This window comes from Pan troglodytes, chromosome 18 (genome assembly GCF_028858775.2).
Source record: "Pan troglodytes isolate AG18354 chromosome 18, NHGRI_mPanTro3-v2.0_pri, whole genome shotgun sequence".
Classification (NCBI taxonomy): Eukaryota; Metazoa; Chordata; class Mammalia; order Primates; family Hominidae; genus Pan; species Pan troglodytes.
The window spans coordinates 4,565,969-4,586,515 of NC_072416.2; the positions used below are offsets into that span (position 1 = coordinate 4,565,969).

The window sequence follows — 20,547 nt, forward strand, 5'->3', positions numbered from 1 at the left end:
TGCTCTGCGATACACCTGGGTCGTGTGTACGGAGAAACAAGGGGGTGCTTTCTGCCGCTAATTTTGCTTTGTTTGACTCTTCTCTGGTGCACAATGTAAGATTTAAAAGCCGTGTAGGCCGGGTGCAGCGGCGCACGCCTGTCATCCCAGCCGCTCAGGAGGGTGAGGCCGGAGAATCGCTTGAACCTGCGAGGAGGAGGGTGCAGGAGGAGGGTGAACCGAGATCGCGCTGCTGCACCCAGCCTGAGGGACAGAGCGGGACTGCCACCGCCACGCACCCAGCCTGGGGGACAGAGCGGGACTGCCACCGCCACGCACCCAGCCTGGGGGACAGAGCGGGACTGCCACCGCCACGCACCCAGCCTGGGGGACAGAGCGGGACTGCCACTAGCACACCCTCAGTGATGGTTCCCTCACTCCAGAACTTTCCAAGGGGGCCCATTGATCCCATGACGGAACAGACTGAGTGAACCCAGCTTCTGAACGTGCCTCCGACAACCCGGGCTCTGCCCACCAGGCACAGGCAGCACCAGTTTGTTCTCTGCCCCACGGCAGCGACCCCCTGTCTGTGTGTTTCCTCCCTGGATCCCCTCGCGGGGCCTAACCCAAGCTTGTGCTCAGTGCAGCTTTGTTGAGTCACAGCAGGTGCTTGGGGAGAGCTCCTGGCACAGAAACATGGGTGAGCCCCAAGCCCTGCCAGCTTCTGGAACCTCTGGAATGTTCTCCAACAGAACAAACAGCTCCGCACCTGATGTTGAGTCTGATATCACTCAGCTGTGTTCCAGGTCAGTTGCACATCTGGGTCCACAATGCCTTCCGGGTCGGGGGCATTACCTGTGGGGCCAGGACAGGCCAGACACAGGCCCCACGGGAGGGAAACCATTGAGAGCACGACGGGCTGAACATGTGGGTGTGGATTCTTCCCCTGCAAATGTCAAAGGGAACTCTTAACAGCGGTTATTCCAGGGACTAGGACACTTGCATGTGTCTTAATCTAATTAGAGCAAATGGCAGATGTTCTTCCAGGAGGCTTTCAGGCGAAGGGCCAGAACATTTTTCTTTTCTTTCTTTCTCTTTTTCTTTTTTTTTGAGACGGAGTTTTTGCTCTGTCGCACAGGCTGGAGTGCAGTGGTGCGATCTCGGCTCACTGCAACCTCCACCTCCTGGGTTCAAGCGATTCTCCTGCCTCAGCCTCCTGAGTAGCTGGGATCATAGGTGCCACCACCACACCCAGCTAATTTTTGTATTTTTAGTAGAGATGGGGTTTCACCATGTTGGCCAGGCTGGTCTCGAACTCTTGACCTCAGGTGAGCCACCCACCTCAGCCTCCCAAAGTGCTGGGCTTACAGGTGTGAGCCACTGCGGATTGTCCAGAACATTTTTCGAATTAGTTGATGGAATGAGTTGATGTTGCTGGGATGGGTGTGGAGGGAGAGCTGTGCCCCTCCCTTCCGTGGACTGGAGAGGCTCACGGCAGAGCAGGCCTAGAACCCAGCTAGGCCACTGTGGTAGCAGCCACCACCAGAGTCTACTCACTGCATTGGGAGTTCCCTTTCGCCAGGCTGGACCCAGTCGTCTGCAGCTGAACCAAAGCATGTTGCTGGCCAGAGCTCCTGGGCTAATTTCAGGACCATCAGAGTAAAGGGGCACTTCTGTCTTCAGCTCTCCTTGGACCTTGGCTCTTCTGCCTCCTTCCTACTGACAAAGGCCTACCTATATGGCCTTTATAAAGATAGGAAATTACTTTTTTTTTTTTTTAAGATTGGCTCTTTCTGGCTGGGCACAGTGGCTCACGCCTGTAATCCTAGCGCTTTGGGAGGCCGAGGCAGGCGGATCACGAGGTCAGGAGATCGAGACCATCCTGGCTAACACAGTAAAACCCTGTCTCTACCAAAAATACAAAAAAAATTAGCTGGGCGTGGTGGGGGGCGCCTGTAGTCCCAGCTACTCAGTAGGCTGAGGCAGGAGAATGGCTTGAACCTGGGAGGCGGAGTTTGCAGTGAGCCAAGATTGTGCCACTGCACTCCAGCCTGGGTGACGGAGTGAGACTCCGTCTCAAAAAAAAAAAAGACTGGCTCTTTCTCTGTTGCCCAGGCTGGAGTGCAGTGGAGCAAACACAGCTCACTGCAGCCACCACCTCCTGGGATCAAACGATCCTCCTGCCTCTGCCTCCCATGTAGCTGGGATCACAGCATGCACCGTTGCACCCAGTTAATTTTTAAATTTTTTGTAGAGGTGAGGTCTCCCTATGTTGCCCAGGCTGGCCTTGAACCCCTGAGCTTAAGTGATCCTCCCACCCCGGCCTCCCAAAGTGCTGGGATTACAGGTGTGAGCCACTGTGCCCAGCCCTAATTCCTTCCTTAAACAATTCCTTGTTTCAAGATCAACTGAGGGGTATGTAAGCAACAGAAATGCCTTTCTCACGCTCTGGAGGCCAGACACCCACACTCCAGGACAGGCAGGTCCGTGTCTGGTGAGGGCCCCCTCCTCAATGGCCATCTTTTCACTGTCCTCGCATGGCAGAAGGGGCAGATGAGGGCCTTGGGGCCTTTTTTTTTTTTTTTTTTGAGACGGAGTCTTGCTCTGTCACCCAAGCTTGAGTGCAGTGGCACGATCTCGACTCACTGCAACCTCCACCTCCCGGGTTCGAGCGATTCTCCTGCCTCAGCCTCCCGTGTAGCTGGGACTACAGGCACGAGCCACCACACCTGGCTAATGGTTTGTATTTTTAGTAGAGATGGGGTTTCACCATATTAGACAGGATGGTCTCGATTTCCTGACCTCCTGATCCGCCTGCCTTGGCCTCCCAAAGTGCTGGGACTACAGGCATAAGCCACCACGCCCAGCCGCCTGGCTAATTTTTTATATTTTTGGTAGAGACAGAGTTTTGCCATGTTGGCCAGGCTGGTCTCAAACTCCTGACCTCAAGTGATCTGCCTGCCTTAGCCTCCCAAAGTGCTGGAATTACAGGTGTAAGCCACCACACTTGGCCTTTTTTAAAAAAATTAAATTTTATTTTATTTTCTGAGACAGGGTCTTGCTCTGTCACCCAGTCTGGAGTGCAGTGGTGCAGTCTCGGCTCATTGCAGCCTCCACCTCCCAAGCTCCAGCAATTCTCCCACCTCAGCTTCCTGAGTAGCTGGGACAATAGGCGTGCACCACCACGCCTGGCTAATTTCTGTGTTTTTTGTAGAGATGGGAGTCCCACCATGTTGCCCAGGCTGGTCTTGAACTACTGGGCTCCAAGTGATCCACCTGCCTCAGCCTCCCAAAGTGCTGGGATTATAGGCATGAGCCGCGGCACCTGGCTGTGATGAACTGCTACAGTGAATTTTACCAACTTGTTTGGAGACATCAGATGCCGTCAATACTTTGTAAATGTTGTGCATGAGAGACACCTGTGACCTACTTCTTCTCACACCGGTGCTGGGTCCCACCCCTAGAAATTCTGGTTCTATTGGTCTGGGGTGTGACAGTGGGTGGTTTAAAGCTCCCAGGTGATTCTAATTTGTAGCCAAGGCCAAGAACCTCTGCCCTGGAGCCTGCTCCTCAAAGTCTGCTCCCGAGAGTCCTCGGAGGGCAGAGAGCAGGCAGTCAAGGAAGGCTTCCTGGAGGAGGAGTGAAGAGGTGGCAGATAGCATTCCAAGCAGAGGGCAGGGCTTAAGAGAAAGCACAGAACAAAAAGCACCATCAAGGGGCTCAAGAGAAGGCACAGAACAAAAAGCAGCATCAAGGGGCAGGAAAGAACAAGCTTGATGTTTCTGAATGTCGTAGCTGGGATACTGTGTGTGCAAATTGGAGAAGACCCAGCCTAAACAGGCTTGTGTGCAAAGGGAGTTTACTGGTGTCAGCATCAGCCCCATCTGGGAGCTGGTTTGAAAGGCAGGACCTCAGGCTCCTCCCAGGCCCCTTGAATCGGAATCCGCATTTTAACAAGATTCCTGGGTCTGCTCACTCATGTTTGAGAAGCACGGCTTTAGAAGATGAGAAATGGAAGCTAAAATTTAAGCATGTCTTTTTCATTTTCTTTTTTTGAGACAGAGTCTCGCTCTGTTGCCCAGGCTGGGGTGCAGTGGCACGATCTTGGCTCACTGCAACCTCCACCTCCCGGGTTCAATTGATTCTCCTGCCTCAGCCTCCCGAGTAGCTGGGATTACAGGCACTCATCACCACGCAGGCTAATTTTTGTATTTTTAGTAGAGACGGGGTTTTGCCATGTTGGCCAGGCTGGTCTCAAACTCCTGGCCTCAGGTGATCTGCCCACCTCGGCCTCCCAAAGTGCTGGGATTACAGATGTGAACCACTGCACCCAGCTATTCTGTCTTTTTCCACAAGCCAGCACAGCCCATACTGTATCTGCACATCACATCTCCCAGGCTTTCTTGTCTTTGCATACAAGTCCCAGGAATGCTACTTGTTGCTCGATGATGGGGCAACCCAAATTTTCCCTGCTTTACCCTCTGATCAGTAAGACCATGTCTTTTTTTTTTTTTTTTTGAGATGGAGTCTCGCTCTGTCGCCCAGACTGGAGTGCAGTGGCACAATCTCGGCTCACTGCAACCTCTGCCTCCTGGGTTCAAGTGATTCTCCTGCCTCAGCCTCCCGAGTAGCTGGGACTACAGGCATGTGCCACCACATCTGGCTAATTTTTTGTATTTTTAATAGAGACGGGGTTGCACCGTGTTAGCCAGGATGGTCTCAATCTCCTGACCTCCTGATCTGCCCATCTCAGCCTCCCAAAGTGCTGGGATGACAGGCGTGAGCCACTGCGCCTGGCCGAGACCATGTCTTATTCATCTTTGTACATCAGCATAGTGTGTTGCAAGAATCCTGGAATGAGTTGGGTATAAAATCAGTACAGTACCCTAAAACTTAAAGTATGATAAAATAAAATAAAATAAATAATAATAAAAAAGAAAACACTGATAACAACAACAACAACAACAACAACAACAACAACAACAAATCAGTGGCCGGGCGCAGTGGCTCACGCCTGTAATCCCAGCCCTTTGGGAAGCCGAGGGAGGCGGATCACAAGGTCAGGAATTCGAGACCAGCCTGGTCAATATGGTGAAACCCCATCTGTACTAAAAATACAAAAATTAGCCGGCTGTGGTAGCGGGTGCCTGCAATCCTAGCTACTTGCGAGGCTGAGGCAGGAGAATCGCTTGATCCCAGAAGGCGGAAGTTGCACTGAGCCGAGATCGCGCCACTGCACTCCAGCCTGGGAGACAGAGTGAGACTCCATCTAAAAAAAAAAAAAAAAAATCAGTTTACAATTGATCATGTGGAATTCGAAATCATGGGCTCAAACGATTCTCTCACTTCACCCTCCCAAGTAGCTGGGACTACAAGTGTGCACCACCATGCCTGGCTAAAGTTTAACTTTTTTTAAGAGATGAGGGCTTGCTATGTTGCCCAGGTTGGTCTCAAACTCCTGGGCTCAAGTGATCCTCTTGTCTTGGCTTCCCAAGGTGCTGGGATTATAGGTGTGAGCCACCATACCCAGTGTAATTCTTATTTTTTTATTTTTTAGACCGAGTCTTGCTCTGTTGCCTAGGCTTGAGTGCAATGGCGTGATCTTGGCTCACTGCAATCTCTGCCTCCTGGGTTCAAGTGATTCTCCTGCCTCAGCCTCTTGAGTAACTGGGATTACAGGTGTGCACCACCACGCCTGGCTAATTTTATATTTTAGTAGAGACGGGGTTTCACCATGTTGGCCAGGCTAGTCTTGAACTCCTGACCTCAGGTGATCTGCCCGCCTCGGCCTCCCAAAGTGCTGGGATTACAGGCATAAACCACTGCACCCAGCCTCCTGATTCTTTTTTTAAGGGACGATTAGTAAAAATAAATGTCAGCAACTTGGGAGCAGTGCTAAGCCAAGCCCTGTGTTTGCTCTACTTCCTAACCCCCAAACAAATGTAACTAAGCCACTGGGGACCTCCACCGTGTGGATACTCCCCTCCCTTCCAATTGTGAGCTCCTCAAAGATGAGGGCAATGCCGGCTCCAAAAAGCACATGACGCATGAATGAATTTGTGAGTGGGTGCAGACAACCTGTCTACACAGGTGTCAGCTTTCCTACTAGTGAAGCAAGCTCCAACAAAAGATTTTTTTTAAGGCAAAGAAAAAAGAAAAAAGAGAAAAAAGTCTCCCATAGGTTGCTTGCCTCATGTGTCCACAGAAGATAATGGATTGCGTTGAAATCCAGGAGCCTTTTCTCTGAAACCCAAGGTCTGTGAGCAGCAGAAAGCGGGTGGTCAGAAGATCTGATAAAAGAGTCTAATATTCAAAACAGCCTGGTTAAATGTGCACAGCCTCAAATGCAGACGTGAGCCCCATGCTCTCAGGATGCACTGACATTGTTTCGTTATCGAGATGAGGCACTAATGTTTCAGAAGAGTGATGGTGGAAGACAGCTGAAGATTTCCTGTCATTTGAGTGTTTATTTATAATCCCTCCCAGTCTCAGTCATTGCTCCTAAAAGCGTCCGCATCAAGATGATGATTAAACGCAAATACCTCATCAGGTGTCCCCTAAATCCCGGGGTACAGATGGGTAATCTGGAGGTACCTTCCGCCCTGCACAGAGGGAGCATCGAAGCTGCAACCCAGGCTGGACCAAAGGAGGACACGCCAAGCGTTCTCCTTGGGGATCCCCCGATAAGGAGGAACAAGATCCGTCCATAGCTGAGTTGAGCTTTTCCTCAGGAATTCAGCTCCATCCACCTGTAACAAAAAACCCAATTTAGGGCTGCGTGCAGTGGCTCACACCTGCAATCCCAGCACTTTCGGAGGCCGAGGTGGGTGGATCACTTGAGGTCAGGAGATCGAGACCAGCCTGGCTAACGTAGTGAAGCCCCTGTCTCTACTAAAAGTATAAAACTTAGCCGGGTGTGATGGCGCATGCCTGTAGTCTCAGCTACTCAGGTGGCTGAGGCAGGAGGATTGCTTGAGCTTGTGGGGTTGAGGCTGCAGTGAGCCAAGATCGCGCCACTGCACTCCAGCCTGGGCGACAAAGTGAGACTCTGTCTCAAAAAAAAAAAAAAGGAAAGAAAAACAATCAAGCTATTTAGAGGAAATAATACACACGTTATTTATAAAAGTCTGAAACCAGGCTGGGCGTGGTGGCTCATGCCTGTAATCCCAGCACTTTGGGAGGTTGAGGCCGGAGGATCGCTTGAGCTCAATGGTTCAAGACCAACCTGGGCAACATGGCAAAATCCTTTCTTTGCAAAAAGTACAAAAATTAGCCAGGTGTGGTGGTGTGTGCCTGTAGTCCCCGCTACTTGAGAGGCTGAGATGGGAAGATGGCTTGAGCCCAGGAGGCAGAGGTTGCAGTGAGCCGAGATCACACCAGTGCACTCCAGCCTGGGCAACAGAGCCAGACCCTGTCTCAAAAAAAAAAAGAAAGAAACAAACAAAAAGTCTGAAACCAAATTGCAACTTGTGCATCTTATGCAAATTGTACAGAAGTCGTACGCTACTGATTACACTGAGTGGCTTTATGCACTCACTGTAGGGTTACCCTTAGGAATTTCTGATTCGAAACCCACCGAGGCAGCTCTGATTTCGCTGATAACTCCATCGCTCTTCTCTACCTTCTCCACCATGGCTCGGCAGTTGGCCCATCCGTACCTGGCTGCTCAAAGGCTTGACTTTGACACAATAAACGGGAACTCGTTCACAATGAAGCCATCTCACACCAAATCTATGTGTTCTACAGTGATTCCAATGCTAGTCGGGGAATAAAAGTTTAACACAGACTTTACAAAACAGGAGATTGCCAGAAACAATATTTAGGTGTTTCCTTTACCATGAATTCATGTTAGAAGGTTCTGGATGCCTAGGAAAATATAATTCGACATAACTTAATTTTTTTGTTTGTTTTTGAGATGGAGTCTTGCTCTGTCACCCAGGCTGGAGTGCAATGGTGCAATCTCAGCTCACTGCAACCTCCGCCTCCCAGGTTCAAGCGATTTTCTGCCTCAGCCTCCTGAGTAGCTGGGATTACAGGCACGCGCCACTACACCTGGTTAATTTTTGTATTTTTAGTAGAGACGGGGTTTCACCATGTTGGTCAGGCTGGTCTCCAACTCCTGACCTTGTGATCCGCCCGCCTTGGCCTCTCAAAGTGCTGGGATTACAGGTGTGAGCCACCTCGCCTGGCTGACATAACTTAATTTTAAGAATGTAATAGAGGCCGGGTGTGGTGGCTCGTGCCTGTAATCCCAGCACTTTGGGAGGCCAAGGCCGGCGGATCACTTGAGGTCAGGAGTTTGAGACCAGCCTGGCCAATATGGCGAAACCCCGTCTCTACTAAAAATACAAAAATGTGTCGGGCATGGTGGTGTGCCTGTAATCCCAGCTACTTGGGAGGTTGAGGCAGAAGAATTGCTTGAACCCGGGAGGCGGAGGTTGCAGTGAGCCGAGATCACACCACTGCACTCACTCCAACCTGGGGCTCCTTCTCAAAAAAAAAAAAAAGAAATTACATTAAATTTTATTTTGTTTTTGAGATGGGGTCTTGCTTGGTCACCCAGGCTGAAGTGCAGTGGTACATTATGGCTCACTGCAACCTCAAATTCCTGGGCTCAATTGATCCTCCTGCCTCGGTCCCCCGCGTAGTTTGGACTACAAGTGCTCACCAGTATGCCTGGCTAATTTCATTTATTTTTGTGTTTTTAGAGACAGGGTCTCACTAAGTTGCCCAGGTTGGTCTGGAACTCCTAGCTCATGCAGTCTGCCTACCTTGGCCTCCCTAAATGCTGGGATTACAGGCGTGAGCTACCGTACCCAATCCACATGTCCTTCTGTTTTTTTGTTTTTTGTTTTTTTTGAGATGGAGTCTCGCTCTGTTGCCCAGGCTGGAGTGCAGTGGCACGATCTCCGCTCACTGCAACCTCCGCCTCCCGGGTTCACGCCATTCTCCTGCCTCAGCCTCCCAAGTAGCTGGGACTACAGGCATCCGCCACCACACCCAGCTAATTGTTTGTATTTTTAGTAGAGACGGGGTTTCACGGTGTTAGCCAGGAGGGTCTCGATCTCCTGACCTTGTGATCCACCCGCCTCGGCCTCCCAGAGTGCTGGGATTACAGGCGTAAGCCACTGTGCCTAGCGTGTTTTTTTTTTGTTTGTTTTTGCTTTTTTTTTTTTTGAGATGGAGTTTTGTTCTTGTTGCCAGGCTGGAGTGCAGTGGCGCGATCTCGGCACACCACAACTTCCGCCTCCCAGGTTCGAGTGATTCTCCTGCCTCAGCCTCCCGAGTAGCTGGGATTACAGGCATGCGCCACCACGCCTGGCTTATTTTGTATTTTTAGTAGAGACGGGGTTTCACCATGTTGGTCAGGCTGGTCTCGAACTCCCGACCTCAGGTGATCCACCCACCTCAGCCTACCAAAGTGCTGGGATTACAGGCGTGAGCCACCACGCTGGGCCGCGCACGTCCTTCTTCTAAAGCATCAGCCGTTGGCGGCAGAGCCCGCTCGAATCCAGCACGTCCTCCTCTTCACTAATTACAGCCAGTCCTCACTATAGGCTTTTGGAAACTGCAACTTTAAGGAAAACGACATGTAACAAAAACTATTTTTTTCCTTGTTAACATTATAATGAAACAACAAACAACCTAATCTGAAGACCTGTTTTACTTTGTTTTGCTTAAAGTCAGTTTCCAAAGATCCACTGATGATGTTAAATGAAAACTTCACATCTTATTTTGTAGAGATGGGGTCTCGCTATGTTGCCTAGGTTGGTCTCAAACTCCTGGGCTTAAGTGTTCTCCCCGACCTCGGCCTTCCAAAGTGCTGGGATTATAGGCGTGAGCCACCTTGCCCGGCCCTTTTTAATTTTTAGTTAATTAATTATTATTTTTTATTTTTAGAGACAGGGTCTCGCTCTGTCACTCAGGCTGGAGTGTAGTGATGCAATCATGGGTCACTGCAGCCTGGAACTCCTGTGCTCAAGCGATCTTCCCGCCTCAGCCTCCCAAGTAGCTGGAACTACAGGGCGCCACCACAGCTGGCTCAGGAAAGGGCGTTCTAAGGAGGAGACATTTAAGCTGAAACCTTGTGAGTGAGAAGCAGCCAGTCATGTGAAGAGGGTTCCAGCAATATAGAACATGCTGCGCAAAGGCCCCGGGCCGGGAAAGAACTTGAATTGTTCCCAGCACTGGAAGAAATCCAGAATGCTGGGCTTGCTGAGCTTTGGTGAGGAAGTCACAGAGGCAGGGCGTCCCAGGCCTTGCTGGGGGAGGTCCTGAGCCCAGGTTGTCGGATAAAATGTAGGGCTCCCAGTTAAATTTTTTTTTTTTTTGAGACAGAGTCTTACTCTGTCACCCAGGCTGGAGTGCAGTGGTGAGATCTTGGCTCACTACAACCCCTGCATCCCAGGTTCAAGCGATTCTCCCGCCTCAGCCTCCCAAGCAGCTGTGATTACAGGCACCCACCACCACGCCTGGCTATTTTTTTTGTATTTTTATAGAGATGGGGTTTTGTCATGTTGATCAGGCTGGTCTCGAACTCCTGACCTCAGATGATCTGCCCGCCTTGGCTTCCCAAAGTGCTGGGATTACAGGCGTGAGTCACCACACCCGGCCAACTCAAAATTTTAAAAACATTAAATGGTACCTTACATGTAGAGAAGTTGAATAAAACGTAGTTTTTCCCCCATGATGTTCTTTTAGAAGTTTTGTGTTTTTTTTCTTTTGAGACAGGGTCTCACTCTGTCACCCGGGCTGGAAAGCAGTGGTGCCATCTTGGCTCACTGCACTGCAACCAGCCTGGGCAACAAGAGCAAGACTCCATCTCAAAACAAAACAAAACACAAAAAACAAAAAACAGCACCCCTGCATAGGACAGCTTCATCTGACGGCACCACCGTCTTCTATGTGGACTGAAAAAAATTTAATTACAAGCTGGGTTGGGTGGCTCACGCCTGTAATCCCAGCACTTTAAAGGCCAAGGCCGGGCGGATCACCTGAGGTCGGGAGTTCGAGACCAGCCTGAACAACATGGTGAAACCCTGTCTTTACTAAAAATACAAAAATTAGCCGGGCGTGGTGGCGGGTGCCTGTAATCCCAGCTACTTGGGAGACTGAGGCAGGAGAATCGCCTGAACTGGGATTACAGGCACACACCACCACGCCCAGTTAATTTTTGTATTTTTAGTGGAGACAGGATCTCACCATGTTGGCCAGGCTGGTCTTGAACTCCTATACGATCCCACACCAGCATTCCTCAAAACCGTCCAGGTCACCAGAAACACTGTCACAGCCCAGAGGAGCCCAGTGAAACATGGTGACCAAAGGCGATGTGGGGGCCTGGAGCAGAAAAGAAAATTAGGGGAAGAGTAAGCAAACCTGAATCAACTACCGACTTTGGTTAGTACTAATGTAGCAATATGGGTTTATTCATTGTAATAAATGTACCATACTAATATATTTTTATTTTATTTTACTTTATTTATTTATTTTTGAGACTGAGTGTTGCTCTGTCGCCCAGGCTGGAGTGCAGTGGCTCGATCTCGGCTCACTGCAACCTCCGCCTCCTGGGTTCACGTGATTCTCCTGCCTCAGCCTCCGGAGTAGCTGGGATTACAGGTGCGTGCCACCATACCCAGCTAATTTTTGTATTTTTACTACAGATAGGGTTTCACCATGTTGGTCAGGGTAGTCAAACTCCTGACCTCAGGTGATCCCCCCGCCTCGGCCTCCCAAAGTGCTGGGATGACAGGCGTGAGCCACTGTGCCTGGCCCACACTAATATGTTAATAATAGGGGAAACTGGGCATAGGGCATATAGAAACTCCCTGAACTAGCTTCTCAATTTTTCTATAAATCTAAAACTCTTCTAAAAAATAACATCTATTTTTAAAATTCTATTAGACAATTCTCATATCAACTTTCTGTAAAGGACTGACAAAGATTCTTCTATACTACATTTTTACTTTTTTTTTTTTTTTTTTTTTGAGACGGAGTTTTGCTCTTGTTGCCCAGCGGAGTGCAATGGCACGATCTCGGCTCACCACAACCTCTGCCTCCTGGGTTCAAGCGATTCTCCTGCCTCAGCCTCTGGGTAGCTGGGATTACAGGTGTGAGCACCATGCACCACAACACCTGGCTAATATTGTATTTTTAGTAGAGACGGGGTTTCTCCATGTTGGCCAGGCTGGTCTCAAACTCCTGATCTCAGGTGATCCACCCGGCTCAGCCTCCCAAAGTGCTGGGATGACAGGCGTGAGCCACCGTGCCCAGCCCTTTTTTTTTTTTGAGACAAGGTCTTGCTCTGTCACCCAGGCTGGAGTGCAGCGGCACAATCACAGCTCACTGCAGCCTCAACTTCCCTGGGCTCAGGTGATTGTCCCACCTCAGGCTCCCAAGTAGCTGGGACTACAGGTGAGCCACCACGCCTGGCTATTTTTTGTAGAGATGGGATTTTACCATGTTGCCCAGGCTGGTCTCAAACTCCTGAGCTCAAGCAATCCATCCGCTTCCACCTCCCAAAGTGCTGGGATTACAGGCGTGAACCACTGTGTCTGGCCCATTTTTACATTTTCAAAAAATGTATTGAATATTATACACATAGAAGTGCCCAAGCCATCAGTGTACAACTCAATGAATTTTCACAAAGGCGACCATTTACCATTGCTCAGACCAAGGAACAGAAGGTAACCAGCACCCCAGAACCCCCCTCACTCCCCTTCCTCTGCCTACCCCCTCCTCAGCAAGAGTAACCACGACTGGAACTTGTAAAGCTATGTATTTGTTCTGCTTATTTTTAAATCTTATGTAAATGAATCATAGATGATCTCACACTGCATTTTAATAGACACCACCATTCTCTTTCTCCTCTCTAGGGCTTTCAGCACTTCTCAAATCTTACAAGTTGTGAGAAAATGTATCATTCTTTTACGCTCAGCTGTGTCAAACATCCTAAATAAAGTTCCCAAACCCAGGAAAGCCAGGGACGGTCTGCGATTTGCTGTTCCCAAACCCACGAAACCCAGGGACTATCTATGATTTGCTGTGGCTTCACCTGTTTGGGTCTAGGTTGCTCACGCCCACCTGTTCACCCTTATGAGAACCCATCACATTAAGAAGATGGAAAACAGGCCAGGTGCAGTGGCTGACGCCTGTAATCCTAGCACTTTGAAAAGCTCAGGCCAGGATCACTTGAGACCAGGAGTTCAAGACCAGCATGGCCAACATGGCGAAATTCCGTCTCTACTGAAAAAACAAAAATTAGCCGGGCATGGTAGCACATGCCTGGAATCCCAGCTACTCGGGAGGCTGAGGCAGGAAAATCGCTTGAACCCGGGAGGCAGAGGTTGCAGTGAGCAGAGATCGCGCCATTGCAATCCAGCCTGGGCCACAAGCGCGAAACTCTGTCTCAAAATAAATAATAAAAGTTTATCATATTTTATTATTTAGTCATAGCTTATTTAGACGATACTTGTATTGATTTGCCCACAGAGTCACTCTGGGTTGAGACAGAAAGCAGTCAGAAGCAATTCGTGCTCTCTGTTGGCATTAGCGCTAAGAATAAAATAAGTCAATACAGTCGCTTCCACAGTATGACAAAAGGTTCCGTCTTGATCAGTCATTTTCTGACCCAAGGTCACAGCTCTTGCAAAATTTTACTGTAGCTCGACAAACTCTCCATATCAACTCCACATTACAAGATCTTTCATTTCTTCAATTAAACAACTGGAAATGGATACCATCCATGCTCTCAGATTTATGATGTCAATAAAGCCCATTATGATCACACCCTGCTGTTGAAAAATGGGATGGCAGGGAACTGGCAGGCTGTTTTTAGGTCACCGTCTTACACAATACCAACCGCCCATCAGGTTGTTTCAAAGGCTTTCAGCCACTGACTAATAGAAAAAGAGACTGCATACAACGTTTCATTCATGTTTTGCCAGGCTAGATACATTTGTTGTAGCGGTCTCATATTTCTAAGTCCGTGGAAAAACCTGAAAGTATTTTTTTCTTGAAAATTTTTTTGAAAAAAAAGGTATTCTTTGTACAATAACTATAGAGAAAATATGTTAAAATGTCACAACAGTGATTCCATATACATTCAGTTTCTTTTTTTTTTTTTTTGAGACAGGATCTCATTCTGTTGCCCAGGCTGGAGTGCAGTGGCGCAATTTCAGCTAACTGTAGCCTCGACCTCCTGGGCTCAAGCGATCCTCCTACCTCAGCCTCCTGAGTAGCTGGGACTACAGACAAGCTCCACCACACCAGGCTAATTTTTGCATTTTTTAAATAGAGACGGGGTCTCACTCTGTTGCCCAGGTGGAACTCAAGCTCCTGGGCTCAACTGATCCTCCCTCCTCGGCTTTCCAAAGTGCTGGGATTACAGGCATGAGCCGCCGCATTCAGCCCAAATTCACCTTGTTTTTCTTTTTTCTTGAGATGGAGTTTTGCTCTTGTTGCCCAGGCTGGAGTGCAATGGCTTGATCTTGGCTCACTGTAAACTCCACCTCCCGGGTTCAAGCGATTCTCCTGCCTCACCCTCCTGAGTAGCTGGGATTACAGGCATGCGCCGCCACGCCCAGCTAATTTTTGTATTTTTAGTGGACATGGGGTTTCACCATGTTGGCCAGGCTGATCTCCAACTCCTGATCTCAGGTGATCCACCCACCTCGGTCTCCCAAAGTGCTGGGATTACAGGTGTGAGCCACTGCAGCTGGCTCAAATTCACTTTTAAAGTATTATTTTATGATGGGAAATATTGATAGAGGGTACATGTTGCATTTATAAGTTTTAATATAATTTTTCATTTATTAACTCATTGGACAACCCAGTAAAATGCCATTAGGAGTGAGAATCAGGAATGATGGATTCAGGGTCTAGTTGCAAGACTGATCACAGGCCATTAACCTCTGAAAAGCCTTTATCTGCTTCGGTGAGTGCTTCCAGAGTTTGCAGCATGAATATATGTCCACGAATATAAGTTTGATACGATAGTGAGAGTCTGCCTATTCAGAAGAAAAAGTTGCCCAACTGGATTTAGTTTATCTTCGTCTCAGTGTTCTTTGTTTTAATTTTAAAATATTTGAGTATTAAAGATTGAATTCTCTTTGGGATGATGGAAACATTCCAGAAATAGACAATGATGATGGTGATACAACCTTATTAATGTACATAATGGCACTGACTTACGCCCTTAAAAATGGTTTAGGCCAGCCTGGCGCGGTGGCTCATGCCTGTAATCCCAGCACTTTGGGAGACCGAGGCGGGTGGATCACCTGAGGTCAGGAGGTCGAGACCAGGCTGGCCAACATGGTAAAATCCCGTCTATACTAAAAATACAAAAAATTAGCCGGGGGTGGTGGTTTGTGCCTGTAATCCCAGCTACTCGGGAGGTTGAGGCAGGAGAATCACTTGAACCCCGGAGGTGGAGGTTGCAGTGAGCCGAGATCGCGCCACTGTACTCCAGCCTGGGTGACAGAGTGAGATTCCGTCTCAAAAAAAAAAAAAAAAAGTTTCAGTGGTACATTTTGTTATGCTTTTTTTTTTCTTTTGGTAGCGACAGGGTCTCACTAATGTTTCCCAGGCTGGTCTCAAACTCCTGGACTCAAGCATGTTAGCATATTTTATCACAATTTAAAAAATAAAGGCCAGGTGGCTGGGCATGGTGGCTCACGCCTGTAATCCCAGCACTTTGGGAGGCTGAGGCGGGTAGATCACCTGAGGTCAGGAGTTCAAGACCAGCCTGGCCAAGATGGTGAAACCCTATCTCTACTAAAAATACAAAAAAATTAGCTGGGCGTGGTGGCGGGCACCTGTAATCCCAGCTACTCAGGAGGCTGAGGCAGGAGAATTGCTTGAACCCAGGAGGCGGAGGTTGCAGTGAGCCGAGATCATGCCATTGCACTCCAGCCTGGGCGACAGAGCGAGACTCGGTCTCAAAAAAAAAAAAAAAAGGAAAGAAAGAAAGAAATTATCTGTGATCCTTAGATTGTTTGTGAATCAGTGGCCGCTTTGGCTCCCCGTGGGGTTCGTTTTAGTGTTCTATTTCTCCCCCACATCACTACCTTCTCCCAACAGCCACTGCATCTGCCTCACAGTTGCGAGATAAAATACAGGATGCCGAGGCCAGGCGCAGTGGCTCGCGCCTATAATCCCAGAGCTTTGGGAGGCCGATGTGGGAGGATCGCTTGAGCCAGGAGTTTGAGACCAGCCTGGGCAACGTAGCAATGCCTTATCTCTGCTAAAAATAACAATAGTAGGCCACCACAGTGGCTCACACCTGAAATCCCAGCACTTTGGGAGGCCGAGGCAGGCAGATTGCTTGAGCCCAGGAGTTTGAGACTAGCCCAGGCAACGTGACAAAACCCTGTCTGTCCAAAAAAATACAAAAATTAGCTGGGTACAGCCGGGCGCAGTGGCTCACACCTGTGATCCCAGCACACTGGGAGGCCGAGGCGGGCAGATCACCTGAGGTCAGGAGTTTGAGAACGACCTGATCAACATGACGAAACCCCCTTTCTACTAAAAATACAAAAAATAAATAAATAAATAACTGAGTGTGGTGGTGCATGCCTGTCGTCCCAGCTACTCGGGAGGCTGAGGCACGAGAATCGCTTGAACTCAGGCTGCAGAGGTTGCAGTGAGCAGAGATCACGCCACTGCACTCCACCCTGGGTGACAAAGTGAGACTCCATCTCAATTAAAAAAACTTAGCCGGGCATGGTGGGGCATGCCTGTAATTTCAGCTACTCAGGAGGCCAAGGTCGGAGGATCACCTGAGCCCAGCAGTTCAAGGCTACAATGAGCCATGTTCATGCCACTGCACTCCAGCCTGGACAACAGAATGAGACCCTGTCTCAAAATAAAAAGACATTTTAAAAAAGGAAATGATTTAAGGGACCTAGCAGAGACTATAATTACCTTTTCTCTTGTTTAATTAATAAAGGGATGTCTAGAACATTTTACTGTGGCTAATATTCCCAGAGAGAATCACTTCTTGATTTGCTGATAACACAAATACAGGGTCCCAATAGCATCCAATAATTCACAAAGTAATTTTTTCAAGATTAGCACCATGTTCCCACGGGAGCTCACGTTGCTGTCATCCACACTGCACACGTTGCAGGCAAGAATTTTATTCACCTGTTTATTCTGCCTCTTAGAAAATCTATTTTAATTATTTAGGAAACGTTACCAAGTAAAATTTTAACCTCAACGGTTGATCAAAGTCACATTACAAAGTTGTATTTGCCTTATGTGCTGGTGAAATACTTTAACACTTGTCTACACTTCAAACGAGAATTTACAAAGTGAAATGAGAGGACTCAAAATTTAATTTTTTTTTTTTTTTGAGGCGGAATCTCACTCTGTCGCCCAGGCTGGAGTGCAATGACTTGATCTTGGCTCACTGCAACCTCAGCCTCCCGGGTTCAAGCGATTCTCCTGCCTCAGCCTCCCGAGTAGCTGGGACTACTATATACTGAGGAAGCTTTTCTGGTTTTTTAAGAAAAAAGTGGCTGGGCATGGTGGGTCACGCCTGTAATCCCAGCACTTTGAGAGGCCAAGGCAGGCAGATCACGAGGTCAAGAGATCGAGACCATTCTGGCCAACATGGTGAAACCCTGTCTCTACTAAAAATACAAAAATTAGCTGGGTGTGGTGACCCACGCCTGTAATCCCAGCTACTCGGGAGGCTGAGGTAGGAGAATGGTGTGAACCTGGGAGGCGGAGGTTGCAGTGAGCCGAGATCTCGCCATTGCATTCCAGCCTGGTGACAGAGCGAGACTCCGTTTCAAAAAAAAGAAAGAAAGAAAGAAAGAAACAATTGAGATGCCTCCTGAAAAAAAGAAGAAAAAGGTGGAGAAAAATAAATTTTTTTTTTTTTTTTTTTTGAGACAGGATGTTGCTGTGTGGCCCAGGCTGGAGTGCAGTGCTGCGATCACGGCTTGCTGCAACCTTGAACTGCTGGGCTCTGGGGATCCTCCCACTGCAGCCTCCCAAAGTGCTGGGATTACAGGCACACACACCACACCCAGCTGATTTTTTGATTTTGTGGAGATGGTGTTTTCCCATGTTGCCAAGGCTGGTCTCGAACTCCTGGGATCAAGCGATCTTCCCGCCTTGGCCTCCCACAGTGCTGGGATTACAGCGCTGGCATGCCTGGCGAAAATGTGATGTTAAAAGTGTTAGAAACCAATACAAGGGAAAGAATTTCCCACTTTGTGAGCTGTGGGTGTCCCTTGAGTGGAACTAGGACACCCATAGAACGCTGCTGTGGCCATGAGCCCTCTGGGGCCATTTGCATGTGAGCCCCAAGAAGGAAGGTGGTGGGAGGAATGGACACACCGAGGAAGCTGGTCTGTTAACAATGACTATTCTCTGCTTCTTTTGTTTTTTTTCCCTACTTAATTGAAGGAAAATATGAACTGAAAGAGGGGAATGAATGGTAAAGCCAGTTCAGCAGGTGCAGTCTTATGCAACCCATGTTAGTAACAGTTATCCACAGAATGTAGCCTTTCATATTTTCCCATCCATTGTTTCAGAGTATGCTAACTTTGACCTTTATGAGCTTTTTAAGGGAGTTATGTTTATCTACATTTTACACATTGTTTTAAGGTTCTAGAGAAGTAACTTCTAATATCTTACAGCAAATTATTATTATTATTATTTTATTTATATTTATTTTTTTGAGATGGAGTTTTGCTCTTGTGGCCCAGGCTGGAGTGCAATGGTGTGATCTCAGCTCATTGCAACCTGCGCCTCCCAGGTTCAAGCGATTCTCCTGCCTCAGCCTTCTGAGTAACTGAGATTACAGACGTGGGCCACCACGCCCGGCTAATTTTGTATTTTTAGTAGAGATGGGGTTTTACAATGTTGGTCAGGCTGGTCTTGAACTCCTGACCTCAGGTGATCTGCTCACCTTGGCCCCCCAAAGTGCTGCGATTACAGGCTCGAGCCACTGCGCCTGGCCAAATTATTATTACTGTTATTTTTTCAGACAGGGTCTTGCTCTGTCACCCAGGCTGGAGTTCAGTGGTGCGATCACAGCTCACTGCAGCCTCAACCTCCCCAGCTCAAGTGATCTTCCCACCTCAGCCTCCAGAGTAGCTGGGACTATAGGCGTGCACCACCACGTCTGGCTAATTTTTTTTTTTTTTTTTTTTTGGAGAGATGGGGTCTCACTGGGTTGCCCAGGCGATCTCGAACTCCTGGGCTCAAGTCTCGGCCTCCCAAAGTACTGGGATTATAGACATGAGCCACCACACCCAGCTGATCATACAGCAAATTAAATTAAGGGCTAAAACTAGCAGCAAGCGCTATGGTACCAATCTGCCAGTCTCCCTGTCATAGCATGCAGCAACCTAGATATGCCCTATCAAGTGAATTTAATGCCTTCTCCCCTTTTTTTGCAGCTTTGTTACATATCAGACGCAGATATTACTTACGAGTATTGAATGATCCCCTCAGTAAACACCAGCTATGCAGGAGGTGCTACCTTAGCAATAGGAGCTTCAGTCTGGGAGGAGAGTGGGACATAGAAGCAAATAAATACATCACGTTTCCCACAGGGCGCACATTTTGTGTTCATCTTCGTCCCACGTCCCACTGGATCTGTCCAAACTTTTCATTTTTGACAGACAAGGAAAATGAAGTTCAGATGCTTGAGTGACACAGCTAATTAGTGGCAAGGCTGAGACTTTTGACCAGACAGCCTGACTTTTAGTTTCTACCATGCATGTTAACTCCTCCTAAACCCCATTTATTTTCTCATTTCAGACAACTGCGCAATAACACTGCTAAGATAAAAGCGCTCTGATTAATGCACACTGAAATTAAGCAGGTTAAGAAATATCTATTGTCCTTTTCTCAGAGTGATAATTTTAAAAACTGAAATTGGTCTTTTGCACTCGCAGTTTTCTCTTGCTTCCTTAATTAAACATTTGCGAAATATGAGAACAATATAAATAGGTTCTCAAGCTCTGAGCAAACCCTTAACCATGTAAATAAGCCCCATAAAGAACAAAGCCTGGCCGGGTGCGGTGGCTCACGCCTATAACACCAGCACTTTGGGAGGCAGAGGTGGGAGGATCACTTCAGCCCAGGAGTTCGAGACCAGCCTGGGGAACCTAGGGAGATCCTGTCTCTACAAAAAATACAATAAATTAGCTGGGTGTGGTGGGGGCACGCCCGTAGTCCCAGCTACTCGGGAGGCTGACGTGGGAGGATCACTTGAACCTGGGAGGTTCAGGTTGCAGTGAGCTGTGATTACATCACTGGACTCCAGCCTGGGTGACAGAGCAAGACCCTGTCTCAAAACACAAATAAATAAATAAATAAATAAATACATAAATACATAAAATAAATAAAAGTAGAGTAGAGTTGGTTCATTGCAACAGATACTGTCTGGCCCACAAAGCCCTTTACATATAGCAACTTACAGAAGAATTTGTGCCCCTGTGATAGATAGCATTGGAGGTTTCCGCCTAGGGAAAGCTGTGGTGCAGCCCTGAGAAGCGTCATGTGGTAAGATTCATCCCTCTGAGGGCATGAGATGGGCTGGGGCAGGGG

General features: G+C 48.2%; 2 long non-coding RNA genes across 2 annotated transcripts; both read left to right on the forward strand.

The window, feature by feature from the left end:
* The first annotated feature begins 664 nt into the window (after positions 1-664).
* On the forward strand, positions 665-4,016 carry LOC134808730 (uncharacterized). The gene is made up of 2 exons (XR_010152236.1): positions 665-785; positions 3,194-4,016. It is a non-coding gene; the product is annotated as an uncharacterized LOC134808730 (long non-coding RNA).
* A 9,723-nt stretch (positions 4,017-13,739) lies between these two features.
* Positions 13,740-19,824, forward strand: LOC101059457 (uncharacterized). The gene is made up of 3 exons (XR_170430.4): positions 13,740-14,014; positions 14,811-14,911; positions 19,392-19,824. It is a non-coding gene; the product is annotated as an uncharacterized LOC101059457 (long non-coding RNA).
* Positions 19,825-20,547: the final 723 nt, after the last annotated feature.